Source organism: Crocodylus porosus, unplaced genomic scaffold (assembly GCF_001723895.1).
Source record: "Crocodylus porosus isolate Cpor-Errol unplaced genomic scaffold, CroPor_comp1, whole genome shotgun sequence".
Lineage (NCBI taxonomy): Eukaryota > Metazoa > Chordata > Crocodylia > Crocodylidae > Crocodylus > Crocodylus porosus.
In genome coordinates, this window is record NW_017728948.1 from 44699205 (window position 1) to 44719758 (window position 20554).

Consider the following 20554-nt stretch of genomic DNA (forward strand, 5'->3'; position numbering starts at 1 on the left):
TTACCAAATGGCAGGCTGGTTATAATGTGCCATGCATCCAATATCTATATTTAATCCATGATTTTTTGTATCCAGTAGGTTATGAAGTGAAGTTTGTCATCAATGAAAGATGCTTTTTAAATTCCCTTTGAGAATTAGAACTGAGAGACTGGTGAGAGAGTGGTTGTCGTGTGATAAGTGGGCCCCCACTGGTATTTTGGTATTTTTGTTTTTGTGGAAAAGACTTACCCCCTGAAGCTGGGAGGCGCCGGGATGCCACGCCGAGAGACAAGTGCAGGAAAAATGAAACCACAGCAGGCATAGCCACTGCAGCAGAGGATCAAAGAGAAAAAAATGGACGAGCTGGAAGGAGCCAGGGACGGCTCCTGCATTAGCGTGGGCATGTTTTTTACATGCCTACTAGGGCCGATTGGCCAGCTGAACACCCAGGGCCAAGTTAAAAGTCCCAGTGAAAGAGCAACAGGGGGCGCCAGAAGCGAAATCCCCACCTGGTCCGGAGGGACAGGAGTGCACCCATGGTCCCAGAAAGAGGACCTGGTGGGCACCCCAGGAGGGGGAAGCCTTGGAGATCCACAGCCAGCGGGAGCCAGGGGAGCCACCCACAGAGCCAGAGTGGGCACTGACTGGCACCACTGAAGACTGGGGTCTAGTGGGACCCAGCAGCACCATGAAACAGACACTACCAATGGGCGGTAAGGACCCTGTCCATGAAAGAGAAGACATGACGAGGAATGAGATGGTGCCAAAGACAGATGATGCCTAAACAGGAAAAAGGGGGCTGCAGAAGACCCTCGAGGAAGGAACACCACCGACTGACAGCCGCCATCAGACCCTATGAATTCGAATGCTGAAGACCACCTGAAACATCACTCTCTCTGACACAAGTGATAACATCACGGTTGGCAGTAGGTGGGGTGTAGGGGAGGTGGAGTCCCACATAAAAGGGAGCAGAGGAAGTGACCAAGGGAAGGCTTCAGGGGGGCAGGACCAAACATCGTCCTCCCAATTCAAAACAATTATTCATCAAAGACATGGCAGGCACGGCCCCTGGGGAAACACCCCAAAGTTGCTTGGAGACTAGAATGTCCGTCCCAAGAAGCCATGACAAGGTTTGAGAGGCATCCCTATCTGCAATGTACCAGGGAGAGACACAGGAGGTTACAGTCTTTGATAGATTTTTGGTGTGCGTTCATTCTGGTGCGCAGTTGTTGCTTGGTTTCTCCTACATATTTTCCATCAGGGCATTCGGTGCATTGGATGAGATATGTAGCATTTCTGGAGGTGCAGATGTAAGATCCAGGAATGGTATGGTTCTGTTGTGGGGTGTAATTTTGTGGGAGTGATCGAGATGCATTGGCAGGTTTTACACTTCTTGTCCTGACATGGTTGGGATCCATTTGGCATGCTATGGCCCAAGCACAGGGGATGACTCCAATCTGAAGAAGTTGAGAACCACTGTAGTTGAGAACCAGGTCTAATGAGTGTGCCTCAAGTCTAAGGGGCAGTGACTCCAAGCTGAAGAGGTTGAGAACCAGTGCACTATTCTCATCAGCAGATAGCGGGCATGTCTACATTAGATGTTTACTGCGCAGTAGACTAATCTGTGCAGTAAATGTCACGCATCTAAACACGTGCCTTTATTAGGCTGGAGTAAACTAGTTTACTCCACAGCAGGGCAGTACTTGCAAATACAAGTACTATCCTGCTGCAGAGCTTTTTACTCTGCAGCAGTACACATGTAGGGGCTGCCTGGCTGAAGCACCCTCATGCCCCATCCAGCCCTCCCACAGCACATTGAGGGGTGGGTGGGTGGGAGGGAAGAACAACCCTAGGCTGGCAGGCTGACCCCTCCTATCCCTGCCAGACATTCAAATGTCACACCCAGAGCAATAAGCTCCAGAGTTTATTACTTTGCATTAATATGCATGTGTAGACCTGCCCAGAGAAGCAGTATATAGTTTCCAGGTTCATCAATCTTCATGCTGTCATGTAGCAACTGGGTGGGGGGGACTTTTTACCCTCTTGCATGGATTGTGTCAATACCCGGTGCCCAAACGGATCTTTATGGCACATTTAGCTGCCGTAACAGCCTACTGATTTCAGGAACTATTCTGATTTTCTAAGGCAGAGGTCACAGGTATGTATTTCATTTAATGCAGGGAAAACCAGAGGTCGATTTATGTATCTGTGGGCGTGCCTACACATTCATTAATGTACTCCCTTCACTTGAAGATGGGTATTTGTACTCAAAAGCTTGCAAAGAAGAATTTTTCCAAGTGTTTGAGTTGTTTTAATAAAAGATAACACATTTACACAAAGACCCTTGTCTGCCTATGTCCTTAGATCAAAACAGCTACAACCAGCACCCTATCATTATGGCACATTTAGTATCTGTAATGACAGGTGCTCAATGTGCTGTAACCCATGCTACTGCGCATTAGCGCAAGCAAATGTCTTTGTGATGTTAATGTGCGGTAAATTAAATCTACCGCGCATTAGCACATCAACACCGTTTTTCCTGCCACACTCGCGCAGTAGAATTAGTCGGCTGTGCTCCAAGCGCTGTGTGAATTAGGAGCCAGGTGAGGGGACAGACACTTTTCTGGCCTGGCACTGCCACCCTGGGACCCGCAGTGAGATGCACGAAGATCCTCAGGGCTGACGAGGCCCCCCCCACTGCCCTATGGTTCTGGGGCTGACACCGGCTCTCCCTAGCCCCGCCCAGGGTTAGCCCCGCCCTTTGATTTGCATAACCCCGCCCCCTGCCGTTCCCCGCACGGAAGTTGTCAGCTGGTGCGCGCGAGGCACCCCTCCCCCACCCCGCGTGTCATGCCGCCGGGGGGCGGGGCTGGCCGCCCTCATGGCCGGGGGTTGGGGGAGGAGCTGCAGCCTTGCTGCTGCTGCTGTTGCTGCCGCCGGTGCCGGCGCGGGTGGATGAGGCGGAGCGAGGGCGGCGCCGGGCTTCACGTGCTGGGCGCTCTGCCGGGTCCCCTCGCTGCCGCCTCCGCCGCGGGCCCCGCCCCGTGTGCCCGCAGCCACGGCCGGGCCGGGCGCTGCGCCCCGGCCGCTCTCGGCCCCGGGCAAGGGAAAGCTGAAGCGCCCGCCGGAGCCCCCGGGGAGCGGCGCGGCTTTAGCTTTAACTTTCGCTTGCCGCGGGGGGAAGGAGCCACAGCGGCTGACGTGGTAAATACTGGCCCCCTTGGAACGAGCTGTAGTCGATGCCTCTGTGTGGACCGGGCGCCGGGCCCTGCGGGGCAGGGCGGGGCCTGTCCATGAAGTCGGGGGCAGCCCCGCTGGGGGCTGCACATACCCACGAGCCCCCCGGCTCTGCCGCCGCTCAGCTGGCCGCTGCAGCTGGGTCCCGGGCTGACATGCCAGGCGCCTTGCAGTCTGGAGCCAGCCTGCCGGGTGCCCTGTGGTCCAGGTCTGGCTGGAGGGCCAGGGAGGGTTGGCATGCTGCGTGTCCCTAGTCCAGCTGTGATCAGATCACCTCTTGTCTATAAGGCCTTGTTTATGTGGGACACTTCTAGTTGTTAGCTTGATACTTTTGTTCCAGAATAACAGTCTTGCGGTTTTTTTCTTTCCCTGTCTAGCTTAACACTCTTCAATTAAAGATCAGCCTGTCCACATAAGGAGTTATCCTGGTATCATTGTGTAAGTTTAATTTCTCATTTTGCTTATTCTGAAATGTGAAATTATTAATTATCCTCTCCTGGGTCAGGCAAACCCTGTGTTTTTCCAGGACCGGGGCCTAAAAGTTCAAGAAAACACAAGATCTCTGCATGGGGCAGTTCATTTCATTGAAAACAAAACTCGCAGTCCTTTGTCTTGATATTTTTTTTCCCCCTGGCTGACCTTAACATGGGCGTGGATCGCTATCCAAGCCAAGTTGTTTTCACTTCTGGTTTCCTTCAGAGCTCTGGGAACTGACCAACAAGGGTTGCAGTTGTAGTTTGATTTTTGACCTCTGTCCTTTGGTGGTGGTGGAGTACAATGTAACTGTACCTAGCTTCTATTTTAACCTTCCTCTTATTCAATAATTCAATAATTTGCATACGTGTCACAAAGAAGAAATATTATTTATTGTATAAAAGGTAGCTAGCTTTGACACTGCTGGATGACTTGTGGCAAGTTTAAAATTCTTGATTACACTCTTTACTTTCCAGATGTTCCATTGTAATATGGGATTAGTACTAGCCTGTGTATATGAATTATATTCTCATTTTTTACCCCGCTTTGTCTAATTCTTTATACTTTGCCTATTTCCTTATGGTTCATCTAGATTGTTCCCTGCTTTGGTATTTCTTATTTCTGTAACATTGGCAGAATGTTCCAGGATCTCGCTTTAAAGGCCTCTCTGGATTTTTGTGAAGTAAAAGTTCTTGTTCTCTTTGCGTTTTATTTAATTGCAGGGCCTTTGGGACTGCTGTAGTGTTGACCTGTCATGTAACTGAGCAGAATTTAGAAATCTTTCAGTTCCTCAGATTGTGAGGTCAGGCTATTTTTACAGAAAAGCAAGAGAAAGGAGCCCATTTATCCTCTTGGAGATTGTGTTCAGTGTGTTGTTTTGTTGAGGTCCTGGCTTCTGGTTTTAGTAAGAGTATGCCAAGCCTGCTGTCCTATAGCAGTACTTAGACAACATGCAGGTTACAGTTGGCAGTTTTCGTTTGTGGGACAGTGTTTGAACTATAAGGCTGGGATATAGAAGAGGGGACTGTGTTTATAGAAATACATTCATCATTGCTTGTTAGATGTAGTTAGAGACTTGTTTCAGTCCTGCAAATAACCTCCATGTTTTTCACTATGGCCGATGTCACCCGTTTAACTTGATACAGACTCTAAGTGCTGCTAAAATTCACAAAAATGCCTGGTTAAACAGTTTAGTATGCATAAAGTGCCATCATGGCATTGGAAAGTTGTTCCCTTTCAAGTGAGGATTACCAGTACAGCTACAACCTGGAAACCTGACTAAATGTAAGGTGTAACTTCACAGTTAGACCATACAAATGGCACTTAAAACATGAGCATCCTCACGTTAAAGCTCATTAACTCATGCTAAATGTCTTCTGAGTGTCTGTTATGCCACTTTAGGTTAGTGTTAACTCTACGACTTCTTACCAAGCTCACATTAGGGTAACTGCAGTTATAGAATCATAGAAAATCATAAAAAAATTTAGGGTTAGAAGGTTACCTAGTCCATTGCCATACTCAAAGCAGGATCATCCCAGCCAAGGCTTAGTCTAGCTAGGTCTTAAAAATTTCCAAGGATGGAGATTCTACAACCTTTCTGGGTAACATGTTCCTGTGCTTCACTGCACTCCTAGTGAGAAAGTTCTTCCTAATATCTAACCTAAACTTCCCTTACTGCAACTTGGAACTGTAATTCATTGGTCATCTGCCACCACTGAGAAGAGTCTAGCTCCATCATCTTTGGGACCCCACTTTAGGTAGTTGAAGGCTGTTATTAAATCCCCCCTCTCAATTGTCTCTTCTGCAGACTAAATAGGCCCAGTTCGCTCAGCCTCTCCTCCTAAGTCATGTGCCCCAGCCCCATAACCTTTTTTTTTTGTCCTCTCCTGGACTGTCTCTTATTATGTCCACATCCTTTCTGTGGAGGGGCCCAAAACTGAACACAGTACTCCAGATGTGGCCTCACCAGTACTGAATAGAAGGGAACAATCATTTCCGTTGATCTGCTTGTAGTGCTACTAATGCAGCCCAGAATGCTGTTAGCTGCCTTCTCAACAAATGCACACTGTTGTTTCGTGTTCAGCTTATTGTCCACTGTAACCCCCAGGTCCTTTTCTGCACAGGTGTTGCTGATGGCATTTGGTCCCGAGCCTGTACCGGTACATGGGACTGTTCTGTCCTAGGTGCAGGGCTTTGCACTTGTCCTTATTTGAACCTCATGAGATTTCAGATTTGCTATTTACCTCAGCCTCTCTGAATCCTATTCCCACCCCCCCAGCTTGTTGTCATCAGCACACTAGCTGATGGTACATGCCATCCCATCTTCCAGGTCATTGATGAAGATAATGAAAAGGTCTGCTCCACAGAGATAAAATGAGCAATTTTTGGCCTTCCAGTAACCCAGGGTGCACCACTTCCAGCCCCAGCCTGCCTCCTGCTCCGTGGACAAACTTTTCACTGTCCTGAATGCCCAGGGGTTGTGTCCTGCCTGGGTTGTAGCAGGCAGTGCCCTGTAAGGACTCTGAGAGGGGTTACAGCAGTGGGGACATGGAGCTGAGAAGCAAGAGGCATAGAGGCTGTGGCTTCCACTGATGGGAAGAGGCTTTGTTGAAGAGAGCCCTCCACTGACCCCTGCTGATGTGATTCCCTTCCCCCCCCCCCAACTTTACCAGAGAGGCCTGTGCCTTTCACTGTCTTGGAGCTAGGCAAAAGCCAAAGAAAAATTCAATTAACCTTGGTTACGTGAGGTTAATTTAAATTTTTCTATGTGGCCTGGCTTGCTTTCCCTCAAACACCCTCAGCTCTCCTCTGGCCAGGTGGCTTAAGAGGTGGTGTGGCTTCCCTCTACACCCCCCCCCCCATTCCAATCTTGAGGCTTGGGGGCAGAGGAGGGAAGAAAAGCTTTGCTACCAGCAGGAAGCTCCTGGAGTTTAGCATGGCAGCAGTACAGAACACGGAAGCATAGAGCCCTCTCTGGGGAAGGTGGGCCTGAGATCACGTTATGGTGCTGGTGGAGGGCTTGCAGAACAGTCTTCTTCCACTACCCACCACCCCCAGGTGGGAATGCAGGGGGCCTACAAAGGTAAGCCACAACCCCCACACTTCTCTGCCTCCCAGGTACATGCTCCTGTTGCAACCCCCACCTTTCCTTCCACCCTCCTCCCCCCAATCCCTTAGCAAGGATAGAGCCTGGGTTTCTGGCTCCTAGCTGCATCCCTGCTTGCCAGCCCTCTAGGCCAGTGGTTCTCAACCGTTTTTGGACCAAGACCCATTTGTAAATATTGATGGCCAGTCCTGACCCAGTCCCCCCTGTCTGTCCCCCTACAACCTGTTGCCTGCAGACCCCAGCTCTCCAGTGTGGGGAAGCATGAGGCATGGGTAGTGGGGCTGTGGGATGGGGGGCGGGTATGGGACAGCAGGAGCTGCAAGCAGCCTTTTGCAAGTTGGAACTCTGCCAGCTTGCAAGGGAAAAGCTATGGTTTTTCTCCTTTAAGGAAGAATCCATTTTAAAGTTTCCTTGTGACCCTTTCATATGTTCTTTTGACCAGAGGTGACTCGAACAGGGTGCAGGACCCAGGGCAAACCAGCCTCTCAGGGCCCCTCTCCCAGACATGAAGCCGGCAGTGCATTCGGCAGCAGGTGCCATGCAGCCAGATGTGAAGCTGGCGGCAACGCATAGTCGTTTCAGGTGCTTCACCCAGCTCCGGGGCCCAGGGCAGTTGCCCCAATTTGCCCCTGGAACAGAGATCCACTCCCCTCATGCCCCTGTTCATGGAACCAGCGCCTGGCACTGGGATATGCTGGGAGCAGATTGTGGCTCTGTCTCAAGCCTAGCCTAGCTCTGTTACTGCCTCACGATCCCAATCCCTGGCCCTGCCTGCCCATCCTGCTTCCAGATGCTGCTCCCCACCTGAGGCTGTATCTCATCTGCCTAGTCATGTGCTCTACCCGCGCGGGTCCCAGCTAGTCTCCCTGGAGCCTCTGCTAGCCTGATCTGTCAGGAGCCCCCAGTAATGGGTGCAGGTGGACAGGCTGGGGTGCCTGGGCAGCAGGGCTGTAGCTGGCAGCAGCAGCCAGAAGGAGCCACCACGGGCTTCCGGGAAAGAGAGTCCAGCCACTGTGTTGCACGAGTCCTGCTGTACGCCTAGGGGCACCAGGACCAGCTGCGCATGCCACAGCTCAGGATGCCCCCCGTGCTTGGGCTATTTAGGGCCAAAGGACCCACTGTGGGTTGGACAAAATGCCTTGGTGGGCCAGATCTGACCCTCAGGCTGTGATTTGCCCACCTCTGCTTTAATATGTCACAACGTTTCAGTGCTTTGCAACTGTTTCACTTGAGTAATTTAAATCATAGCGCCACTGTTGATCACTTGCAATTCTGTTAACTTGAGGTGTTTAAGTGTTTTTAACATCTGAATCTGTGGTATAATGATAACAGAGGGAATGTTGATATGGACTTCAGTGGGAACATAATTAGACTGCTAATGGAAATGATGTTTACAGGTTGAGCATGTTTATACCAGAAAACCGTTTTTAAGAATGCATTTTAATTTGTAAACTGTCAGAAAAATGTTGACATATATTTCATACTCTTAGAAACACTGTCTTAGGATACTATATGATGTGACAAGTACCAAATTAATATTAGCACAATTTAAATTTAGGCATAATTGCAAATGATAGACTGTATTTTACAAAGTATTAAATAAAAAAAAAAGCTTGCTTTAAAAAAAAAAAGCGTTTGTAGTTCTAGAACTAATCAATGTGACTTATTTAATCCCAGTTGTATATTTTAACTTTAAAATGATAGGTCATTTCTATATTGTGCACATATAAAACTCAGTCCTGCAAGTTATTTTTGAGAACATAGGACTGTAACAGGCCTCTTGTGTCACTGAGTCTGATCTTCTGTTTTTGCAGGCAACTACATCGTATAACTTATTTCATGAGCTAGTCCTAAAACTGGGTAAGGGTTTATCCCTATTACTGCTGGAAAGCTGTTTCAGAGCCTTACTCCTCTGATCATTAGAAATCTACTTCTAGCTTCCGGCCTATATTTATTCATAGACATTTTGTACCTATAGTTTTCTGTAATGGTAGTGTCCTTATCTTAAAAAGATTTCTTCCATTTTCAGATTTCCTCCCCGACCACACACATTTTTACACAGCAGTCATATTCCCTCTACACATTCATTTTAGTAAGCCAGTCAAGCCAACTTCTTTGTTAATCATGCTACTAATGAAGAGTCTTCTAAGGCAGGGGTTGGCAACATTTCTGGCAGTTGGTTGTAATGACCCAGCTTGGGTCTGAAGTGGGCCAACACTATATTTCAGTGCGACTGTAGCTGTATTCTGTGTAGTCCCTTACCTGTCTTGCAGCTCTCCTACATAGAGGTGTAACTTTAAATTTTGTTGCCCTTGCTGGCACAGGGTGTGGGAGGGTAGTGAGCACTTTCCTTCTCATAGAGGGGCTGTGGCAGTGGCAAGGGCTGCTGTTCCCTTTATGTATGCTCCCCCAAAATGGGCTGCTGAAGCAGTGTAGGCTCCTTGCATACTGCATTCTGGTGCCCCCTCTGAATTGGCACCTGGGGGTGATGCCCCAGTTAACTCCTGCCCCCCCCCCCCCGCCTCAAGTTATGCTACTGAGTCTATAATCTCCATCTTCTTGAGTTTAACTAATAATTTCCTAGCACTGTATAGCACTGTATCAGCTGGTTCACTAAAGTACAGGAAACCCTTGGTATTTGTGGGTTCAGCATTTGTGGTTTCAAATATTTGCAAATGCTGAACCCACATTTTAAATGCACTTTAAACACTTACCGGAGCTCTTTGGGAGCTCCATGCTTGCTGCCAGGCCCCCACCGGAGCCATTTCCTATTCACAGATTTCGCCATTTGTGGGGATCATGGGAACGTATCCCCCGAAAATGGAAAGGGTCGCTTGTAGAGATGTATTAGATCTACCACATGTAACATTTAATTTGTCTAGAAAATCAGTTCTTATCTAAGAGAACTGTTGCGTTAATCTACCCTTTGTGAATTCTTGTTACGTTTTCTGCTTACATCTGTCTCTCTGATTAGTCTTTCCTTTGAAGTTTCTTCTAAATTCTTGCATGGAATTAAAATCAGAAGAATGATCCTGTAGCCATCTGCATCATTCATCCCCCTTAACAATATGTACAGTTTTTGCCATTCTCCTTTCATATGATCCCACCCTTATTCCTTCTTCCCATATTCCCCATAGGGTCACTTATAATAGGTTTCTCTGTTATATCTTTTTTTTTAAGGTAGTTATACTCCCAATTTGTTCTGAAGCTGTTTACTACAAGAATTTTTCTTGCTTGGAATGCAACTTCCAGATAGTTTTTGCACCTTCCATTTTGATGAAATTCAAAGCTGCTTTTGCATTTAGTCCTGGAGTTTTTCAGACCAGTTGATTTCACTAGCTAGTTCACTTTCTTTCTCAAGGCTTGCCCTCTTGAAATGGAAAACCATTGTTATAGACCTGCTTTCTTGTTTCTCTTTCATTTAATTAAAAAAATCAGCTTGTGGGTATTTAATCTAAGATTATTTTCTACTTGGAGCTCTTCCACTAAAGTCATTTCTGCTTACCAAGTTAAGGGTAGTATCCTGTCATGTGAATGGAGAATGTACTTTTAAGAAGTGGGGGTGAATGATGCAGGTGGCTACAGAGTCATTCATCTGATTTCAACTCTTAAATGCTACCACTGCTTATTCCTTTGATATCTGGTAAAGAAATTGGTCAAGTATTACATCCAATATTAAGTGAGCCCTACCTCTTTTTAGCATTATTTGTACTGGAGGTGTCAAACTCAGATGAGTTAGTGGGCTTAGTGGTGCTCAACTTCTCAGCTGGCCAAGCGAATAGTATGGGAGCAATTTGTGGGCCAGATCCTGTATTAGGCCCAGATCAGGCCTTGCATCTCCCAGGCCCCTTGAGTCTGGATCAGGCTCCATGTCGTCTCATCCCATGCCTGGGCACCTAGATTCAGTTCTGTGTCATCCCAACCCTGTTGCACAATATAACATACAGTGCCTTGCTCTTGGGCCCCCATGGTCCAGTCAGTTCTGGAAAATTGGCAGTGGAGAAGTAGCAATGAATGTTGTTAACCAATCTCCTGCAGCCAAATTTTCAGGTCTGTTGGGAGCCTGGCAGGTTGAATGACACTGCTGCTTGGCTGTGGATGGGTTGGATCAGCAAAGCCAACGCAGGGGAGATTTATTCCATTGCTTGATTTCCTGCTGCAGATTCACATGCTGAATGATAATCAAAAACTGGAAATTTGGCAGCAGGTGAGGACAGGAATATATTAATCCTTTAGGTGCTGGATGCAATAGCACAGTGGCTCTAGGACATGGTACAAGAATCACTGCAGGTCAGATCTGGAAGTGAGTTGTCTGACCAAAGAATTTTTGTGGGCCAGATGACCTATCTCTGCAAGCTGAATGAGGCTGTTTGACACCCCTATATTATATTGTGTAACTTCCCATATATAGGGGAAGCTAATGCCTCTCAGTGATAGTTTTTGCTAGTATTTATTAGTAGTCTCTTCATGTGCAAGTCTGACCCTGGGGATCTGTAGCAAATTCTTAGTACTACTATGTTAGAGGTGCACAACTCATGCACCTACAAATTATGTTTTCTGATGAGGGGTTGTCTTGATGCTTGCTCAGTCTGGCCAAACACCGAGTTTCTGGACCACAGGTATTATCTTGGTGGTTTGCACATGGCCCATAGGTCAGGGGTGCCCAGTATGTGGCCCAAGTAGTACCTCCTTTCCCACAGTGTTTGATGCAAATAAATTCTGCTAATACCTGTGCTGCCCCTTATTTTTTATAGTCTGTCATATCATAAATCTATAATTCTATGCCCTCACTTTAACTTTATTTCTAATTATCTTCAGTAGTAGGTATTCCTTTCCATAGCTGTGTTCCAGTCATTATTGCTATTCCTCTGTTTCTGTTATGCCTGTTGAGATGGAATCTCATTATAATGAAGCCTGTTTTAACAAACATTCTGTTGTAACAAAAATACTTGCAAGACCTGGCTCCTAACTTAGAGTAAATAGTGCCAGGTGGATCTTGGTAGAATAAATTTCGCTACTATAAAAATTATACTTACCTGGCTCACCAAGGGATTTTATCTGACCCCCAACAGGTTCCTTGGCCCCTCCCAGCCCAGGCACGGGGGGCAGCCTGGGCTGTGGCACATGCAGCCTGTCTTGCCACTCCCAGACGTGCAGCGGGGCTGTGGCAGTGCAGTGGCCAGACTCCGCTTTTTGGTAGTGGCAGCTCCTTCCGCTGCTGCTGCTAGACCCATCCCCACTGCCCGGGCATTCCAGCTCATCCACCCTGCATCTACCACCAGGGGAGCCAGATGGAGTGGGTGGGAAGGTGGGGTCTCCATGGAGACTGGCCCAGCACCTGTGTGGGTAGGTCGCATTTTGCTTGGCAGATGGGATGCAGCTGCAGGCATGTGGGATCCACTCGCCACACATGCCTGTGATGGGTGCTGGTTCCGTGGACAAGGGCATGGTAGGAGTGGATTGTGGCTCTGCCCCGGCCGTACACTGTCACTGCCCCAAGATCCTCCCCCTGATCCTGCTCCTGGATGCCACTCCCTGCCCACCTGCGGCCCCATCTCAACTGCCTGACCAAGTGTGCCCTGCCTACACAGGTCCCAAGCTAGTCTCCATAGAGACTCTAGGGTCTGGAATGGAAGGGTGATGACGGTGTGGGGCTGGGCACCTGGGACAGAGCCATTTAGGGAGTTTTGGTGAGCTGTTTTGGGAGGGGGTGCTGACCCAGCCCACAACAGCTCACCAAAACTCCCTAAATGGCCCTCCATCCTAAATAATTACCCATCCCTGTCCTAGTAGCTCAAATAAAATGTTAGCTTCTTGCTTTCTATATGCAAACTTGCATAGTGCTAGTAGTGCTGCTTTGATTTGTTTTGCATTGTATTATATATTATAAGTGATATTATCATGGAGTAGCTGGTGCATGATGTAAATCCCTTCTGTTTACTCACTGTATCTTGTGTTTCCAAACTCATTTGCTGTGTGGTAACTGAATATGAATAACAATGTGCTCTTTTTGCAAAAAAACCCCCCCAAAAAACAAACCTAGCAGCATACTGGGTTGGATTAACAGGAGCATCATTTGCAAATCAAGACAAATAATCTTTCCACTCTACAACACTAGCAAAGCCTCATTTGGAGAACCGTGTCCAGTTTTTGTTTTTGCCATGTGGGACCAATGTGGATTGATTAGAAAGAGGTCTGCAGGGCACAAAAAATCATTAGAAGCCTGGAAAACTTGACATGAGGAAAGGCTGAAAGAAGCAGGATTATCTAGTCTGTAGAAGAGAAGACTGAGAGGGGATTTGATACCAGTTTTCAGATACCTGAAGGGTGACTAATGAAGAGGGTGGAGGGATTATTGTCTGTGGCCACAGAACAGAGCTAGAAGCAGTAGTCTCAAAATGCAGCAAAGGAAATTTAGACCGGAAATTAAGTAAAACTTTCTGACTATGAATGTGGTTAAAGATTGAAACGGGCTACGTGGGGAAGTTGTGGAATCTCCATTCGTTCCTTGAAGATTTTCAGACAGACACTTGATTACGATGGTGATCTTGCCTTGAACAGGGGCCAGGAATAGATTATTTTCTGAGGTCCCTTCAAGACCTACTGTCCCAAGACCCTGTGAACTGTTTGTGTGAAATTTTACATCATAAAATTTGGGCTAAGTTTGCCTAGCATAGCTTTCACTTCCCAGAAGTAAGTATTGACCCAAACAGTTGGGGGAATGAAAATCATCCACATCTTTTCCATTATAAGAAGTGTGTTGTAAGCATACTTGTATCCAGAGATTCATGTTATCCTTTTAAAATTGGAAATGCTATCCCAGGGTGGTTGAAAGCTTTTTAAATGTTGAAAAGTTAAGGAAATGGCAAATAAAAGCAATGAGAGTACTCAAGTATACGAGTAACTTAATCGGGTGTGTCTGTGGAAGACTTGTCTATAATGTATTACATAAAGGAAACTGGATTTGTTTTCAACGCACAAGCAAACTGGAGAAAGGTTTTAACCTATTATTTTCACTTAGAGAGAGCTTAGGTTTTACTTTTTACAACCATAAGCACTGCATTCAAACAGTAGGATGAGTTTGGGTTTGTTTTTTTTAAATTGTTGCTTAGTTATTACACCATTGCTGGAAGCAAGATAACAGACAGAATGGACTAATTCAGGGGCTGGTGACCTATGGCCTGCAGGCTGGACCCAGCCTGCCAAGTCATCAGATTCGGTCCATGAAATGTGAATGTCTGGTGATTTGGAGTGTCTGTAGAGCTTCCTTGAGTGGTGTGGACATCATGGCAAGGAAAGCAGTGACACTGGGGGTGAAGTGGGGAGAAGAGGGAGGGAAAGAGTAAGCAGTGGCAGTGTTACTGGCCTGTTGGAATTGGTGGACTGCCTTTGGAGCTAACTCCATTAAAGCGACCCACTGCTTTAAAAAGTTGCCCATACCTGGACTAATGGGTTCAAGTATTGTAGGTTCAGTATATTAAGAACTTGTGCTCATAATACAGAATTGTGGTATTCATTGTGCAGAGCTGGGAGCAGCCATGGCGGGGGTTGCTGCCACTTGCCAGCCGCTGCCCGACGTGGACACTGACGACTGCCTGCCTGAGTACTGCCTGCTGCTCAGCCCCGACGTGCTGCAGAGCAGAGTTGCTCTCATCACCGGGGGCGGCTCTGGAATTGGGTTCCGGACTGCAGAAATCTTCACGAGGCATGGCTGCCAAACAATCGTTGCCAGCAGAAGCCTGGAGAAAGTCACTGAGGCAGCTAAGAAGCTGACAGCTGCACGGGTCAGTGATGCCTGCCTCTTTCTCTAGATGTGAGACAGCCCCAAACAATTATAGCAGCTGTGGATGAGGCTCTGAAAGAATTTGAATGAATCGACATCCTCATTAATAATGCTGCAGGAAACTTCCTGTGTCCAGTCAATGCATTGTCCTTCAATGCCTATAAGACAGTGATGGATATAGACACCCTTGGCACCTTCAATGTCTCCAAAGTGCTATATGAGAAATGCTTGAGGGACCATGGTGGGGTTATTATTAACATCACGGCAACCCTGGGTTACAGGGGGCAGGGTTTCCAGGTGCATGCTGGGACTGCCAAGGCGGCTATAGATGCGATGACCAGGCACCTGGCAGTGGAGTGGGGGCCCAACAACATCCAGGTCAACAGCCTGGCCCCCGGCCCCATTTCAGGCACTGAGGGATATCAGCAGCTTGGTGGCAAACACGCCGAAGCTAGCAGCAGCTTCAATCCCTCTCCAGCAGGCAGGAAACAAGACAGAGATTGCCCGTAGTGCACTGTGCTTGGCAAGCCCATTGGCATCCTATGTGACTGGCATGACCATGGTGGTAGATGGAGGGAGCTGGCTGACATTAGCAAATGACTTTCCTGCACTGTTGGGTACTGCTTCATAGTCTGCTAAGCTCTAGACCTTTGGGCCACAGAAGCTAACAAAGATAAATGATGGACAGCCAACTGACAGGTGTGACTAACAAACAAGTAGAGCCTGGGAACATATCCATTTCTGTGAGGCATGACAGCAGAGGAGACAGCCATGATCATCTGTCAACCTTTGGGTTGACCTAGCTGGGCAGTGATTTAAATTGTCAGCTGGGAAAGGGGAGTGGGGGAACAGAACTAATAAAGTGGGGAACAGTGCCATTCCAGGCCAGCTGGATCCAGACTTCCTTCCCAGGTTTAATTCTCTGATTTGCATGGGATGGTTTGGACCAGGATGATCATACCTTGAGCAGTGGCCTGGACTAGATGACCTCCAGAGGTCCCTTCCAGCCCTACATTTCTGTGATATATCAGACATATTTGTGAATTAAGTTTAAGCTAATGTTGGATAATTGCCTCTTCTTATCCCCAGAATAATTGTTAAAATTAGTTTTACAGAGTGGCAACCAACCCGAGTGAACACAGAAATCATTTCTACAAGTTTTAATTGGCATACAAGTTAAGAATTACTCTGTGGGCCAAACTAGACATTCAGGTAAAGGTGTGATAGGATCTGATGTGTGATCCACACAATCATGGCAGGAGGCATGGTTGAGGGATCCAGCATCATATCCTATTGTGTCTTGTTGCTGGTGCAAAGGGAGCTCAGGATTGTGATCCTGTACTCCCTCTCCACTGGCGTACTAGTAGCATGCTGCTGCAGCTGAGAGTCTTATGTGCTGAGGGACTCCCAGCCATGGCAGCACATGGTATGCCTCCATAACTGGGAGCCCTGTCTGCTGATGAGGCTTACAGCCAAGGGGGCATAACTCTGCTACACATTCAAATTTAAAGCTGGATAGAAACCAGCTATGAAGTTGTTACACATTTTACAGATCTGACTTTATAGTTGGTTCTTTTTAAGGTGTGATAATTTGCAAGTCAGTCTAAATGAATTGTGTAATACGTGTAACATGTAGAGGTGACCTGCAGGATAAGTTGCAGGCTGGTGGCAGAGAGAAACTTTAAGGGTTTTTTTTAAAGCTAACTCCCTTTCTAATCACACAAAGGCAAGAGTTGCAATAGCAAGGGGAAGGAAAGAAGGCAGCATTTGTGAGGAGTCTCCGGTGTGTATACATATTTAGATAATCTGGAATAGAAAATAAGATCATTTTTAAAATTAAGGTTCATTACCACACAAGGCATCTTAAGCACTGTGGCCTCAATGAACAGCCTTTCTATTTACTAATATACATAATGATTTCAGCCCTCTGATTTAGTTCAGACTATGTTTTAAATATGGAGTACAAATGGAGTTACAGAAGAGACGGCAGGCTCTACTCCTTCAAGATATGATGGCAGTTTGGATGCATCCTTTTGCAAGGATTAAAGAATCTCCACAGATGGCTTTGGTGAATGTATTTTGGGGATACAAAGAAAGAAAAATCTTCAGAAATTGCCACCTTTGGTTCTGGACTTAAAAAAAATCAACAGAACCATGTGAGGCTTTGAAACTATTGGATCTAAAATCTAGAAGTAGAGCCTTGTTGCTTATAGTTTTCTGGTGTCTCAATCTGAAGAGCATATGAAAGCCTGCTGGTTCTGAACCAACTTGTGATCATGTTTTGGTAGTTGCGACAAAAGATTCACATTATCTCTGATTTGGAAGAATTGGGTAAGAATTTTCCATCTAAAAGAAGAATAGCTTGTGATCAAACTCCTGACAGATCTCTGTAATGTAAAGAATGAGATCAGTCCCCTATAATTGTCAGAGAAGGATGAACTGGTGAGAAAACAGTCATAAACTGATGCTGAATTGGACAACTTTGTGGAGATTGTGACTAATGCTGCTCCCTTGGAGAATATAGTTCTCTTTGAACTAGTGGATAGAATGGTAGTGATCTTACAAATTCCCCCTACTGAGCTTCTCACCCAATATTTGATGTGCTAAGTTAATCCTCTCAAAAAAGGAAAGTCCATTTATGGGGAAGGGATCTAACTGTAACCGACCTATATAAGCAACATCAAAAAGAAGGCTGATAAAGCTTATGAATTAGCTCAGGAAGATTTTTCCATCTTTCATACTTGTCTGGTCCCAAATTTCTTAGTATTGAAGGCCTCTATTCTAATATAATAAAAGCCTTACCAGTTCCAGCTGTGTGTCTGTCTATTCATAAAGCTCCAGGCCAACAGTGCAGCTTCTGTGGATCTGTTCGCCTTACCGGAATATGTTCAGTGTTACTATGGAGTGGCATTATACACATTTAATAAACAGTATTTTCTGGATCTAGTATGCAGAGCAGGTGCTCCATTTGGCAGAGTACCTATTTAACCCATCTCTGATTAGGATGCTATCCTTTCTTGATCAGATTACTGCTGGCCAAATTATCCAAGGAATGGGAATGTATCAAGAAATGGAAAGGAATATAGATTGCTTGCTTATATAATCGGAGGTCTTTGAGAGAGGTTCTGTATATGCTCTCTTGGGGCTCCTAATTAGCATACAGGGCAGGACACCCTCTCCAAGTTTGCAGATGATACCAAGTTATGGGGCAAAGTTAACACACCAGAGGGCAGGGAGCAGATACAAGCTGACCTAGACAGGTTGGATCAATGGGTGGAATGAAATAGGAAGCAGTTCAACAAAGATAAATGTAAGGTACTCCACCTAGGAAGGAGGAATCCCCAGCACACATACAGATTGGGGGATAACCTCAGCAACTCATAGTTGACTCCAAGATGAACATGAGCCGGCAGTGCACCAAGGCCATCAACAAAGCCAATTGCACCTTGTTGTGTATCAGCAGATGCATGACTAACAGATCAAGGGAGGTGATGCTCCCACTCTATGCGGCACTGGTCAGGCCACAGTTGGAGTATTGTGTCTAGTTTTGGGTGCTGCACTTCAGGAGGGACATGGAGAATTTGGAGAGGGTTCAGAGGAGGGCCACTCACATGATTAGTGGCATCCGTGAAAGACCCTACAAGGGGAGGTTGAGAGATCTGGATCTCTTCAGCCTTCACAAGATGGCTGAGGGGAGACCTTATGGCTGCCTATAAGTTTATCAAGGAAGGACAACAGGGAATTGGTGATCCACTATTTACCAGAGCGCCTCAGGGAGTAACTAGGAATAATGGGTGCAAACTAGTGGAGAGTAAATTTAGGTTAGACATTAAGAAGAAATTTTTTACAGTAAGGGTGGCCCGAATCTGGAATGGGCTTCCAAGAGAGGTAGTACAATCACTTAACTTGGAGGTCTTCAAGAGGAAGATTCATAGTCACCTGGCTGGGGTCGTCTGACCTCGGTCCTCTTTCCTGCTGGGGCGGAGGGTCAGACACGATCCGTTGTGATCCCTTCCGACTCTACAATCTATGAATCTATGTCATAAGGAGGTAGTGGAGGGAAATGGGGTTACTAGAGCACCATATACCCTTATAGCCTCTCCTTCAGCATATTGAAGAATGGTGAGGGAAGAAGCAGAAGGGTATATGTTAAGTCAGTGATTCTCAGCCAGAGTGCCTTGTGCCTTGAGATCCTTTCAAGGGTGACGCACAATATTAGCACTGTTAGGTTTACAAATACGATTCACAAGATAAACCCAGAGATTTCAAAGAGGAATCCGTAGTGTTAAAAGCGTTCTGACCCATCGTGGTCTTTCTGAGTTCTTTGCAACAGAAAAATTGCTCCATTATTTTTCTATAGTCAAGAACCAAGTAAAAATTAAGAGCTGGCGTTTTCTGAAGGGTGCCTCAAGCCTGAAAAGGTTGAGAACTGCAGTATTAAGTGCTCTAAGTGCCACAGCTATTAAATGCAATTTCACTGATGAAAATTCCTTGTGTGAATGTGTACCATCCATCTTGAATTAAAGTTACCAGTTAATAACCTTAATTTTCTGGTTAATCTACCTTGCAGGTTCTTTATCATTCTTAGTATTTTAATGTGCATCTTTCCTCCCTCAGCTTCTTCCATCTGCCTGAAACATTTTGAAGAACAAATGGAAGAACTACATGGCATGATGAACAGCTAGAAACATAGTAGAGGTAATTATTGTACAGGTTTTATTATATTTACAAAATATGCTTGAGTAACATTGTGGAATTACCTCTTGTTTACAAAAACATGGCAGTTTTACATTTGACTGAAATCCATCTGTTCTTTTTTATGTCTTTATTCTGTAAGGCCCTCAAAAGTAAAGAATATTTGTACAAACGTGAATTGATTTTACTTTTGTGGGTCAGATGTTTAAGTTTGGATCAGTCTTATGTGACTTTATTTCCTTTGCTGTTCTTCAAAGTCTGATTTATGGAAAAATGTCAATCAGTATTGCTATAAAATGCTTTATTCTTTTGAAAATTGAAAAGAAATGTCTGACTTATATGCAAGCTGAGAATTTATTTAATGAATAGAGCAAAAACAGAACAGGAAATATTTTAATGTTCAGTCTGTAAGTGAAAATGTTACAGTGAGAGGAGTAGTTATGATGAAAGGGAACTAACAGCTTGGTCAAATCTCATTATTCCTATAATGTGACAGGCTTTAGTGTAAAAGAGTCTCTCCTTTCCTCTTTCTTTTTCTGTGAGAGCTAAGGTAATTTTCAAAAGGCATAGCCTTGACATCTCCACAAAGCAAAGTGATAAAGGAATGTTGAAAACAATGAATGAATGTAGGTATCTAGATTTGTCTGAAGTCTGTGTTAAGTGAAATACTGCAGGGAAAAGTGTTGGGGGAGGGAAGTGGGGGGGAACACAAAAGGGAGGTTCTGTCCAAATAAACTAAGATTTATGGCTTTTATTAAAAATGGCAAACTGATCAGCTGCTGCTTTCTTGACTGGTTGAAACCATTTTTAATTTTGGATCTCTAATAATGAATTCTCTCCCCCCACAACAGTCTTTATTTCTAGTATTACCTAGTATCTGCATATGTTCAGGTGTAGCTATGAAAATGAGCTGATTTTAACTTCTGTCACATTACCAATACTAGTATATCTTATAAATGAACATATTAACCACAGATGGCTTCCCCCCATTCTGTTTTTCCCTGTTATAATTCTAGGAAAATATCATTTGACTGTTTCGCTATGGGGAATTGTATCTCTAGTTTCTCATACATGAGAAATCAGGGGGAGGAAAGGGGCAATGTAGAAGCACATCTGTTAATAAGAAGCAGTTGAAGCTGCAGAGCTGATTAAAGAGGTTCTTTATCAAGCATATTAAGCCCAGAACAGTTATTGAACATTACTCCCTCATGGAGATCTGCTGAAGCAATTTCAGTGTAGAAATTACAGTGCTATGCCATGTGAGTCACAGAATCAGTTCT

The 20554-nt window shown here is 45.7% G+C and overlaps 1 long non-coding RNA gene and 1 pseudogene across 1 annotated transcript in view; both read left to right on the forward strand.

Annotated features, from left to right (window-relative positions):
- The first annotated feature begins 2878 nt into the window (after window positions 1-2878).
- Window positions 2879-20554, forward strand: part of LOC109322221 — a 36156-nt gene continuing 18480 nt past the window's right edge. Inside the window, exons 1-2 of the long non-coding RNA XR_002104334.1 lie at window positions 2879-3183; window positions 19197-19277. This is a non-coding gene — a long non-coding RNA (uncharacterized LOC109322221). The remainder of the gene's footprint in view (window positions 3184-19196; window positions 19278-20554) is intronic.
- Window positions 14335-15421, forward strand: LOC109322220 (annotated as a pseudogene).